The sequence below is a fragment of the Lithobates pipiens genome, unplaced genomic scaffold, assembly GCF_037356315.1.
Source record: "Lithobates pipiens isolate NorthernLeopardFrog02 unplaced genomic scaffold, aLitPip1_a1.2 Scaffold_16, whole genome shotgun sequence".
NCBI lineage: Eukaryota > Metazoa > Chordata > Amphibia > Anura > Ranidae > Lithobates > Lithobates pipiens.
This window is the reverse complement of record NW_027507748.1, coordinates 470,674,188-470,687,461: the sequence shown is the minus strand read 5'-3', so window position 1 is coordinate 470,687,461 and position 13,274 is coordinate 470,674,188.

Sequence of the window (13,274 nt, the reverse complement as noted above, 5' to 3'; positions counted from 1 at the left end):
GATGGTGTGATCCCCTCATAATAAGAACCCCCAGGAGGAAGTCAGCACAGCACAGGGATAGTGTGATCCCTTCATAATAAGAACCCCCAGGAGGAAGTCAGCACAGCACAGGGATATCATAAGCAGCCCCAGTAGAAATATGACACCGCTCAACCTCTTCAAAGAGGAGGGTAGGGGCATATAGTACGGTGTGCTTTTTTGGGTCAAGGAAGTGAGCCAAATGAATTAAGAAGGTCTGTGTGCTTGATTAAAAAAATAGTTTATAGACATATACATGGTCTACTGGTCACATGTGTTGAATTCCTCCGAGATCCATGCCTCATTCATTTTTAGAAATGTGAGGTAGTTAACACTGTGGTGAGCTAGGCGAGTACGCTTATCGGTCACAATCCCCCCTGCTGCGCTGAACGTCCTTTCGGACAGGACACTGGATGAGGGGCAAGCCAACAGTTCGATTGCAAATTGGGCAAGCTCTGGCCAGAGGTCAAGCCTGCCCACCCAGTAGTCTAGGGGTTCATCACTCCTCAGAGCGTCCACATCGGCCGTTAACCCAATGTAGTCGGACACCTGACGGTCTAGGCGTTCCCTGATGCTGGATCCGGATGACACCTGTCGATGGGTCGGCTGAAAGAATGACCTCATATCCGAAGTCACCAACACATCTTCAAACCGGCCTCTTCTTGCAGGCGCTGTTGGATTGGTACCCGCAAATCCTTCTCTGGGAGTGGGAATTGCTCCTCTGCCAGCGCACGCAAAAGCAGAATGCAGCATTTCTCGAAGCAAGGCCTGGAAGTGCTGCATTCTGACAGCCCTCTGCGACGGCGGTAACATTTCCGCCATTTTGTGTTTGTACCGGGGGTCTAAGTACGTTGCCACCCAGTACTGGTCCTTGACCCTCATGCTTTTTATACGGGGGTCCCTATTAAAACACTGGAGCATGAAGGCCCCCATTTGCACTAAAGTGGAAGCGGTGTGGTGGCCTGGCTCCTGCTCATCATCCAGGATAATGTCGTCCTCTTCATTCTCCTCTCCCCATCCTCGCACAACAGGGATCCCAGAAAGGTTTAAAGCATGCTCTTCTTGCTCCTGCTCATCCGCCCCGGCACCATCCTCCTCTGACTCCTCATCAGACTCCTGTTGTTGACTTGTCTCAGATAGAGTAGCCCCCCCTGGGAATTCATCCAGCATTGCGACTTCCTCATCTTCCCGCTCCTGCTCCTCCACAGCCTGATCAATGACACGACGCAATGCACGCTCCAGAAAGAAGGCATAAGGTACCATGTCACTGATGGCGCCATGGCTGCGACTGACCAGTTTGGTGATCTCCTCAAATGGCCGCAGAAGTCTGCATGTGTCGCGCATGAGCAGCCACTGGCGCGGTGAAAAAAAACCCAGCTCCCCAGAACCGTTTCTTTCGCAGAGTTCATACAGGTAGACGTTAACTGCACGTTTCTGCTGGAGCAGCCTATCAAGCATATAGAAGGTTGAGTTCCATCGCGTCGGGCAATCGCAAATAAGACGTCTGACCGGCAGATGGTGTCGCCGCTGAATGTCAGCAAGGCGAGCCATGGCCGTGTAAGATCTTCTGAAATGGGCCGAGATTTTCCTTGCCTGCCGCAAGATGTCCTGGACCCCAGGGTATTTGACAAGGAATCGCTGCACGACCAAGTTTAAGACGTGTGCCATGCACGGCACGTGCGTGATTTTGCCCTGTTTCAATGCGCTAAGCAGATTGGCACCGTTGTCACACACCACTTTACCAACTGTCAAATTGAGCGGTGTTAGCCACTCATCTGCCTGTGAACGCAAAGCTGAAAGGAGTGCCGGGCCAGTGTGGCTCTTTGCTTCCAGGCACAACAGACGCAGCACGGCATGGCAACGTCTCACCTGGCATGTGGAATAGGTTCTGGGGAGCTTGGGCGGTGCAGTGGAAGAGACGCTAGCAGCGGAAAAGGAGGAGGCAGCTGAGGAGGAGAGGGAGGAGGATGGAGTAGGAGGAGGAGAAGAAGAGTCAGGCCTGCATGCAATCCGTGGCGGTAAAACCAAATCTACACGGGTGCCACGGGTTACATGCTTGACGGCCGTCAGAAGGTTCACCCAGTGGGCAGTAAAACTGATATACCTTCCCTGCCCGTGTTTGCTAGACCACGTGTCTGTGGTCAGATGTATCTTGGCACCGACACTGTGTGCCAGAGATACATTCACTTGCCGCTGAACATGGCCATATAGCTCTGGGATGCCCTTCTCTGAGAAATACTTCCTTCCTGGGACCTTCCATTGTGGTGTTCCAATGGCCACAAATTTGCGAAAGGCCTCCGAGTCCACCAGTTTATATGGCAGTAGTTGGCGGGCTATGAGTTCTGACAAGCCAGCCGCCAACCGTTGGGCAAGAGGGTTATCCGGCATCATCATTTTTTTACGCTCAAACATTAGGCCCACGGAAGCCTGCCTTTTTGCAGAAAAATGTGAGCTTGGCGTGATGGAAGGTGGAGTGGAGGACAATTGTGAGGAGAGAGGAGAAGGAGAAGTAGAAGACGAGGCTGGACGGTGAGAGCCTGCAGTGTGGCTTTGTGTGTTCCGTTGCTCCCACTGGGCTCGGTGATGGCTGCTCATGTGCCTTCTTAAGGCGGTCGTCCCTAGGTGAGTATTGGGCTTACCGCGACTAACGCGTTGACTGCAAAGATTGCAGATGGCAACGCTATTGTCAGCAGCGGACACGTTAAAAAAAGCCCACACTGCGGAGCCATGTGCCGGTGTCCTGGGAGCGCCAGATGTGACCGTACATGGTCGATGACTCGCTCCTGATACATTTGCAGTCTGCTTTGTCCCTGCTGTGCAATGTAAGTCATTGCTGCTTCTCCTCCCTATCTGCTGGTCCATATCTCCCTCTGAACTCCCCTCCTCTTCCTCTCTTGTGGGCACCCACGTGACATCACTAGACACGTCATCATCAACGTCACCTTCCCCACCGCTATAAGTAGAGATCTCGGAGTAGGCAGCAACACCGGGGACCAACCTCCTCCTTGGGCTGATCTGGGTACTGGCGTCAGACTGCTGAGTAGCGCTTGTTGCTACCTCCTCTTCCTGATCCAATACCAAGAGTGGCTGCGCATCAGAAATGTCCTCTTGATATGGATCGGAAAATAATTCCAGTGACTCAAGCGGAAGGTATGTGGTGGTGGTGGTGGTGGTCGTGTTGTTGGTGGTAGTGTCTTTGGGGGTGCACATAGCAGAGAGTGAAGAAGAGGGTGCAGATCGAGAGGATGAGGAGGGTGCAGAAGAGTAAGGCTGAGCGAGCCACTCAACCAAGTCTGGTGCATCCTTTAAAGTAATTGAACGCACCTTCTGCAACTTCCCACTTTGGCTCAAGCCTGTTGCTCCTGCCCTACCCCTACCACCCCTGCGGAAGGGCCTGCCTCTTCCTCTGCATGTCATTTTTTAAATGACCCTGTGACAAAACTCTTAGTCCCTATACCGCTGAAGGACTGCTGCAGTATAGGTGAGCGGTCAGCAGTGGTGCACGTCAACCCTATCTATTGTGGACCTATAGCGGTCCTTACAGAACAGCAGACTGTACCGCACTCAAGCCTATGTACCGTAGCACCCTATACCAAGTTACCAGTCCTTATAAGAACTTTTGTGGACCAAGCAGGTTGTGTATTAGTGTTTAGCAGACTGTACGTCAGTCCCTATACCGCTGAAGGACTGCTGCAGTATAGGGCAGCGGTCAGCAGTGGTGCACGTCAACCCTATCTATTGTGGACCGATAGCGGTCCTTACAGAACAGCAGACTGTACCGCACTCAAGCCTATGTACCGTAGCACCCTATACCAAGTTACCAGTCCTTATAAGAACTTTTGTGGACCAAGCAGGTTGTGTGTTAGTGATTAGCAGACTGTACGTCAGTCCCTATACCGCTGAAGGACTGCTGCAGTATAGGGCAGCGGTCAGCAGTGGTGCACGTCAACCCTATCTATTGTGGACCGATAGCGGTCCTTACAGAACAGCAGACTGTACCGCACTCAAGCCTATGTACCGTAGCACCCTATACCAAGTTACCAGTCCTTATAAGAACTTTTGTGGACCAAGCAGGTTGTGTGTTAGTGTTTAGCAGACTGTACGTCAGTCCCTATACCGCTGAAGGACTGCTGCAGTATAGGGCAGCGGTCAGCAGTGGTGCACGTCAACCCTATCTATTGTGGACCGATAGCGGTCCTTACAGAACAGCAGACTGTACCGCACTCAAGCCTATGTACCGTAGCACCCTATACCAAGTTACCAGTCCTTATAAGAACTTTTGTGGAACAAGCAGGTTGTGTGTTAGTGATTAGCAGACTGTACGTCAGTCCCTATACCGCTGAAGGACTGCTGCAGTATAGGTGAGCGGTCAGCAGTGGTGCACGTCAACCCTATCTATTGTGGACCGATAGCGGTCCTTACAGAACAGCAGACTGTACCGCACTCAAGCCTATGTACCGTAGCACCCTATACCAAGTTACCAGTCCTTATAAGAACTTTTGTGGAACAAGCAGGTTGTGTGTTAGTGATTAGCAGACTGTACGTCAGTCCCTATACCGCTGAAGGACTGCTGCAGTATAGGTGAGCGGTCAGCAGTGGTGCACGTCAACCCTATCTATTGTGGACCGATAGCGGTCCTTACAGAACAGCAGACTGTACCGCACTCAAGCCTATGTACCGTAGCACCCTATACCAAGTTACCAGTCCTTATAAGAACTTTTGTGGACCAAGCAGGTTGTGTATTAGTGTTTAGCAGACTGTACGTCAGTCCCTATACCGCTGAAGGACTGCTGCAGTATAGGGCAGCGGTCAGCAGTGGTGCACGTCAACCCTATCTATTGTGGACCGATAGCGGTCCTTACAGAACAGCAGACTGTACCGCACTCAAGCCTATGTACCGTAGCACCCTATACCAAGTTACCAGTCCTTATAAGAACTTTTGTGGAACAAGCAGGTTGTGTGTTAGTGATTAGCAGACTGTACGTCAGTCCCTATACCGCTGAAGGACTGCTGCAGTATAGGTGAGCGGTCAGCAGTGGTGCACGTCAACCCTATCTATTGTGGACCGATAGCGGTCCTTACAGAACAGCAGACTGTACCGCACTCAAGCCTATGTACCGTAGCACCCTATACCAAGTTACCAGTCCTTATAAGAACTTTTGTGGAACAAGCAGGTTGTGTGTTAGTGATTAGCAGACTGTACGTCAGTCCCTATACCGCTGAAGGACTGCTGCAGTATAGGTGAGCGGTCAGCAGTGGTGCACGTCAACCCTATCTATTGTGGACCGATAGCGGTCCTTACAGAACAGCAGACTGTACCGCACTCAAGCCTATGTACCGTAGCACCCTATACCAAGTTACCAGTCCTTATAAGAACTTTTGTGGACCAAGCAGGTTGTGTATTAGTGTTTAGCAGACTGTACGTCAGTCCCTATACCGCTGAAGGACTGCTGCAGTATAGGGCAGCGGTCAGCAGTGGTGCACGTCAACCCTATCTATTGTGGACCGATAGCGGTCCTTACAGAACAGCAGACTGTACCGCACTCAAGCCTATGTACCGTAGCACCCTATACCAAGTTACCAGTCCTTATAAGAACTTTTGTGGAACAAGCAGGTTGTGTGTTAGTGATTAGCAGACTGTACGTCAGTCCCTATACCGCTGAAGGACTGCTGCAGTATAGGTGAGCGGTCAGCAGTGGTGCACGTCAACCCTATCTATTGTGGACCGATAGCGGTCCTTACAGAACAGCAGACTGTACCGCACTCAAGCCTATGTACCGTAGCACCCTATACCAAGTTACCAGTCCTTATAAGAACTTTTGTGGACCAAGCAGGTTGTGTATTAGTGTTTAGCAGACTGTACGTCAGTCCCTATACCGCTGAAGGACTGCTGCAGTATAGGGCAGCGGTCAGCAGTGGTGCACGTCAACCCTATCTATTGTGGACCGATAGCGGTCCTTACAGAACAGCAGACTGTACCGCACTCAAGCCTATGTACCGTAGCACCCTATACCAAGTTACCAGTCCTTATAAGAACTTTTGTGGACCAAGCAGGTTGTGTATTAGTGTTTAGCAGACTGTACGTCAGTCCCTATACCGCTGAAGGACTGCTGCAGTATAGGGCAGCGGTCAGCAGTGGTGCACGTCAACCCTATCTATTGTGGACCGATAGCGGTCCTTACAGAACAGCAGACTGTACCGCACTCAAGCCTATGTACCGTAGCACCCTATACCAAGTTACCAGTCCTTATAAGAACTTTTGTGGAACAAGTGAGTTGTGAATGTTTAGCAGACTGCAGCAGAAGGGCAGCAGTCAAGTATAATATCCTTTCTATATTTGGAAGAAAGAATATTATACATGTACAAGCCTATTACTGTACCACTGATACCAGTCCTGAAAAGAACCTTTGTGGAACTAATAATAACAGCAAGTCTTTAAAATTACCCTCACTGCCTGACAACACTGCTTCCTTCCTGTCCCTATACAAATTGGCAAAAAAAGAGAACGATTAGTGGTTACTGGAACAGCTCTTTTGTGGACCTTGATAGTAACAGCTAATGATGATGATGATGATGATGATGATGAAAGACTAATCTGGCTGTCCCTGTAGCATACACCGTCCTTTCCCTTTCTCTAAACTAACAAAAGACACTCAGGCTGCTGCAAGAATCAGCAGCACAGCAAACCTATCAACACCTAACACCTATACCAGTCCTGAAAAGAACTTTTGTGTACCAAATAGCTAGTGGTTTATCTCTCCCTACTCCACACAGGAACCTGTCCCTATCTTAACAGAAGAAAGAATGTAAAATGGCCACCGGATCGGGTGTATTTATAGGTTAGGGGGAATGTACAAGTGTCCATGTGCTGTCATGTCTCAATTGGCTGTCCTGTATCACATGATAAACGTGTCACCAAAGGTTAAAGTTCTTGTATACATTAAACACGTAAGTCCGCCGCGGCGAACGACGGAAAAAGGCGTTCGAACGTGCGGACCGCGAATGTCGGAAATTCGCCGCGAAACGACCGCCGGGCGAACCGTTCGGCCATCACTATTCACAAGACCCTGCTCGCTTCTTCAGGGGCAGATGCATGAATGTTGTATCTGCAATATAAGTGATAAGAGCAATAGATGTATATTGTTCATAAATGGGGGTAGGTGGATTGATTGGCAAGAGAGGTCTCAAACAGAGACCTCATACTTACCAAATGGCTGAGATAAATCGCCAAATGACAAGATGACAGTTGTGTAGTGCATCCAGCTTGGGAGCTTAGGAGGCAGAACAAACAAAAGCAACAACAGGGGAACATCTGGAGGATCAGCACGGTCTGGATAGGGGTATTTCTCACTGCGGTCTCCACTTAGCCCCTTAAAAATCATGTCTAGAAAATATCTGCAAGGATGCACATATATCAGAGGGCATCATAATTGCAAAATGAGCTTTATGTATAAGGTTCTAAAATTAAATTTATATATTCATAGAGATGTAAATAAATGAATTAAGCTTATTAGAGTATGTTGATATGAAGGGCTATCTGAGATATGGAATATGGTAAATACATGAAAACAGACCAACATGGTTATAAAGCTGGTATGGGCAGAGAGACTATGGGGCAATATAGAAATGATATAAGTATTACGTGTGTATAAAGACAATGTAACAAACCCAATAGGTGTCAAGAAAATAAAAAAGTTGTACCTCAATAGAGTGAAAAATATCCAATGGTTGTCAGTTTATTTTTAGAGATGTGACTGCTCTATCCAATCGTCAAGTTGCGAATCAGAATCCCAGCCATGCTGAACGTCCAGATATACCCACAAGGGCCCGAAGGCTACGCCCCCAGTATCATGTACAGGCAGTGACACATGGCCATCTATAAGATGTCCACCATCAAAGGGGGTGCACAGATGCAACAACCACCCAACCATCCAGGATGACCAGCACAGCCCACACCTCAGTTACGTCAGTGTATGGGCATGGAAAACATGGCGCCGATGTGCAGGTGGCCACCCCCGTCAATAGACAGGGGAGGACAGCAAGAGATCAGGAACAGAACTCTCCTATGCACATTGCAGCCCCCGAGCTGGATGGAAACCACCACCATAAAAGACAAACAGCGAAAGAGGAACAACTCACCCCAGAAAGGCCCCCTGGGAGCAGTATGCAAATATAACTGGCCAAAGGGTGATAATATACTAGATGTAATATGGACAAAGGCTAATGGTAACAACAGACCAGTGTGTGGGCTGAATGGGTGTCTTCCACCCGGGTTCAGTAAAAAAAAAAAGAGATTAAGGTCGGGTGTTTCAGATCTCTCTTGCCAATCATTCCGCTTGCCCCCATTTATTAACAATATACATCTATTGATCTTATCACTAACATTGCAGATAGAACATTCATGCATCTGCCCCTGAAGAAGCGAGCATCGGTCTTGTGAAATGCAGTCCCAGGGCTAGTTCCCTTTTTTTTTTGTGCACTATCAGGGATGGAGGTGTCAGAGGGCTTACACCAGACTTTAATCTCCTTTTTTTGACTGGGGAGTCAAGTGCTGGGCTCTGCTGCAGGACTCAGCCCGGATTTGCGAAATTCCAGGGAGATCCCGTTGAATCCGGGATGGTTGAGAGGTATGCTTAAAGCGCTCTGTACAAGTGTACAACTTGCAGTGAAAAGGTGCAGCAAGTTAAAAGACTTACAATTCAACACTGCCACAAATTTGTGGCAAGTTATCCTTGCTATATGGGCAGATGAGCTGTGACTTCTTCATCTCACCCCTCCAGCTACTGTACAGGTAGGTGCAAACTGAGAGTGGAAAACAACATTTCAATTCCCTAACCCTATGGGGAATGGAGGTTTGCCCAGCTATTTGCACTAGGCTGGAGTTGAGTCACTGGGGTCACATTTCTGGCCAATGTAAATAGGGGCTGGAAGCTGTAAGGCAGACTGTAGCAGAGGATGTGAAAGATGGGCAGAAAGGATAGTTATCAGTGGTGCATCCATCAGGCAGATCATATTGAGCATGAACCTCCACCATGAACCTCCATCATGATCCGACGAACAATCTGCCGATTTTCTGAACGTTAGTATGGTGCTTTCGACAGCCGATTCCGAATTTTCGGACAACAAAAGCTGGATGTGCAGGCTCTAAAATTTTTCTCGTATGTGAACACAACGTTCGATTTTTGTTTAATTAGTACAGTTTTCATTCAAAAAAAATCATAAGAGCAAATCTATCAATCATGCTAAGAAACGAAAGAACACATACAAAACAATTTAACACATTACGTCAGTTCTGAAGCTGAATTCTGTCGTACGAGAATTTTCGTATGTTGTGTAACCTCTTCACTTTTATTATGAGACTAGCATGCAACAAAAAAACGGAGGAAAATTTGTCCGATAATCTGATCATGTGTACCCTGCTTTAGACTCCATTCACACCTGGGTGTTCTGGATTGCTGGAGGAATGGTTTCTTAATGGCACCCCAAATTCGGTGCAATTTTGCCAAGACTGTTGAGGGACAAATTGTGGTACAATTGTGACAATACACTCGAACGCAAATGCTCCTGGCTCTGTGCCATAATTTGGTACATGAGCTTTTTTTTTAGCAATTTTGGAGCCGAGGGAGGCCCATTCAAATGAATGGTGCCGCTCCAAAAACGCTCAAGTAAAAAACACAAAAAAAGGGCTTTACACTGGAGCAGTACACTTGCAGGATGTTAAAAAAACTCCTGCAAGCCACATCTGTGGAGCTGTGAAGGAGCGGTGTATACACCGCTCCTGCCCATTGATCTGAATGGGCACCGATGGCAAAGCGCCGATGCAGTGGCGCTTTGTGGGTTGTTTTTAGCCCTTTTTTCGGCCACTAGCGGGGGTTAAAACCGCCCCATGCTAGCGGCCGAATAGCGCCGCTAAAATGACAGTAAAGGGGTGCTAAAAATAGTGCTGTTTTACTGCTGGTGCCTGCACCGCCCCCCAGTGTGAAAGGGCTCTTGTATATACACAACGATTTTTGTAATCCTTGTTAAACATTGTTAAAAGCAATACATGATTGCATTGCAAGCATGCATGTTCTCAATATAGTAAGTAGTACAAACCTGGAAGTTTTGCTGGGGGGACCCCCTCAGGCACTCAGTGGTGTCGGCTCAGGTGATGGTCACGGCCCTCGTGGGCGGGAGGAGGCTCAGGAGAGAAGTCGGCCTGCTGGCAAACGGTGGCAGTTCGGCAATGTTTTCTCAGTGTGGCTGTGTGTCCTTGTTGAAGTTGCCCGGGACACAAATTTGAATTAAGGGACAATCCTGGACAATCTGGGACAGGGCACCCTACTGTCACCAGTGGCGGCTGGTGAAGTTTTAGGATGGGGGGGCGCAAGACCCCGCCCCTCCATATTTGGCCCATCCCACTTATCACAAGCCACACCCCTTATAGAATCAACATCATATACCAGGCTGCACATTATACATGGGGCTCTGCACATCATATACCAGGCTGCACATTATAGACAGGGCTCTGCACATCATATACCAGGCTGCACATTATACACAGGGCTCTGGTAAAGCAACCTGTAAAATCGCACATATCTGCATTCTGCAACCTTTATATCGCACATATCTGTATTCTGTAACTTGCACATATCTGCACATATCTGCATTCTGCAACCTGTAAGTCGCACATAACTGCATTCTGCAACCTGTAAATCGCACATATCTGCATTCTGCAATCTGTAAATTGCACATATCTGCATTCTGCAACCTGTAAATCGCACCTAACTGCATTCTGCAACCTGTATATCGCACATATCTGCATTCTGTAAATTGCACATATCTGCATTCTGCAACCTGTAAGTCGCAAATAACTGCAACCTGTAAATTGCACATATCTGAATTCTGCAACCTGTAAATCGCACATATCTGCATTCTGCAACCTGTAAATTGCACATATCTGCATTCTGTAAATTGCACATATCTGCATTCTGCAACCTGTAAGTCAGTCGTACATATCTTCAACCTGTAAATCATACATATCTGCATTCTGCAACCTGTAAATTGCACATGTCTCCATTCTGTAAATAGCCCATAACTGCATTCTGCAAACTGTAAATTGCACATATCTGCATTCAGCAACCTGTAAATTGCACATAATTGCATTCAGCAACCTGTAAGTTGCACATATCTGCAACCTGTAAATTGCACATAAATCGCACATATCTACATTCTGCAACCTGCAAGTCGCACATATCTGCATTCTGCAACCTGCAAGTCGCACATATCTGCACTCTGCAACCTGCAAGTCGCATAATTTGCATACACACCTATGTGCCCCTTTAAACCAAAACTAAAAAAAAAAAAAAAAAAAAAAAAAAAAAGTAAAAACAAATTGAAAGGGGGGGGGGGGGTGATGTTGGTCGTGCAGCCGACCTCCAAATGTGAAAAATCCAAATATGAAAAACATGTGAGGGGGGTAAGGTGTCCTGCCGCCGTCCAGCGGCAGAAAAAAAGCAGAGAAGCATACCTTACCTGCTTCTCTCAGGTGGAAGGTTCCACTGAGAAGCAGAGTGGGAATGTCATTTCCTGGAGTGACGTCGGAAGCACCGCCCATTAGAACCGAAAGTGCAAGTCTATGCACTCACCCGTCCAGGACACCGCGCGATCGACCGCGCCACAGAGCCAGTTTTTTGGGGCAAATGAAGCGCCGTGTATGCAATCTTGTGATTGCATAGACGTGGTGCTTCCCATATTGCACTGCGCCCGGAGCCAGGACACAGTGCACATAAAGACATTTAATTTTTTTTTTTTAAAGGGACATGCTTAAATATATATATTTAAAAAAAAATTTTTTTTTACACTTGGACTGCATGCGCATTTATTTTCCTTATACCACTTGCCAACCAGCCACCATCATTATACTGTGGCAGGTTGGCTCATTCCCACGAATCACTGTAGCTGTACGGCAGTCTGTTTTACAGCTATAGCGGGCACGATCCCACTGCATGGCGGGGGAGCTGATGCATGTGGCCGGTGGCTGCGATGTCCGCCAGCCACCCATGATTGCTCCACAGAGAGCCAGAATGGGGACTTTTCAATGTAAACAGAGTGATCCTCTGTTCCTATTGATCAGGAACAGCGATCTCTCTCTGTATTCCCAGTCAGTCCCCTCCCCCCACAGTTAGAAACACCTCCTAGGGAACACATTTAACCCCTTGATCACCACTAGTGTTAACCCCTTCCCTGCCAGTGTCATTTAAACAGTAATCGGTGCATTTTTATAGCACTGATCGCGGTATAAATGTAGTAAAAAGTCCATAAATCTATCCCCTATTTTGTAGACGCTATAACTTTAGCGAAGACCAATCAATATATTTTTTAACCAAAAATATGTAGAAGAATACATATTGGCCTAAACTGATGAAGAAATTATTTTTTTTCATTTTTGTTTTTTTGGGGGGGGGGGGGTATTTATTATAGCAACATTTTTTATTTCAAAATTGTTGGTCTTTTTTGTTTATAGCACAAAAATAAAAACTGCAGGGGTGATTAAATGCCACCAAAAGAAAGCTCTATGTGTTCGGGTTTAATAGTACCTTCCACTGAATGTCATCCATTCAGTTGAATGGGCCTTGCGGCAACCACATGCAACACACATAGCTGCGGCTTTTTTAGGGGTTAAATCGGTGTTCCACTTAAACAAAAAATAAAAGTCAGCAGCTACAAATACTGCCACTGCTGACTTTTAATAATCGGACACTTACACTTAATCATCTGGGACCTGAGAAGTGTCCCAGATGATTGACAAGAGGGAGGGGGCGGAGCTGATCTCCCTTCCTGCGCCGAGGGAAGTGACGTCAAGAGCCCAGGCGCTGAAGGAGACAGACTACGAGGGACCCCCTAGCAACAGCCATTTAGAGGTGAGTAGAAAAAAAAATTCTCCAAATGTGTTTTTTTTTTTATTTAATGCACGTAAATTACAGTTTTTATTTTTTAAATTTTTTTTTAGGGTGGAACTTCACTTTAAAACAGATGGCAAGGAGGAGATATAAAGCCTGCTCACCCCCTCTCAAATGCCCTCTGAAAAGCAATCTGCCACAGATTGCTCTTTAGAAGAGGAAGCTTGTGGAAACTAGCCCTAAAGAGACCAAAGAATAATGAAATGGTAGGGACTACATTTCACATGCAGGAAATAAAGAGCTATTCTATCATGTCCTGGGAAAAATCTTGAAAACCTCAAAGAACAACTATTTGCATCTACACCCTGTGGCTCT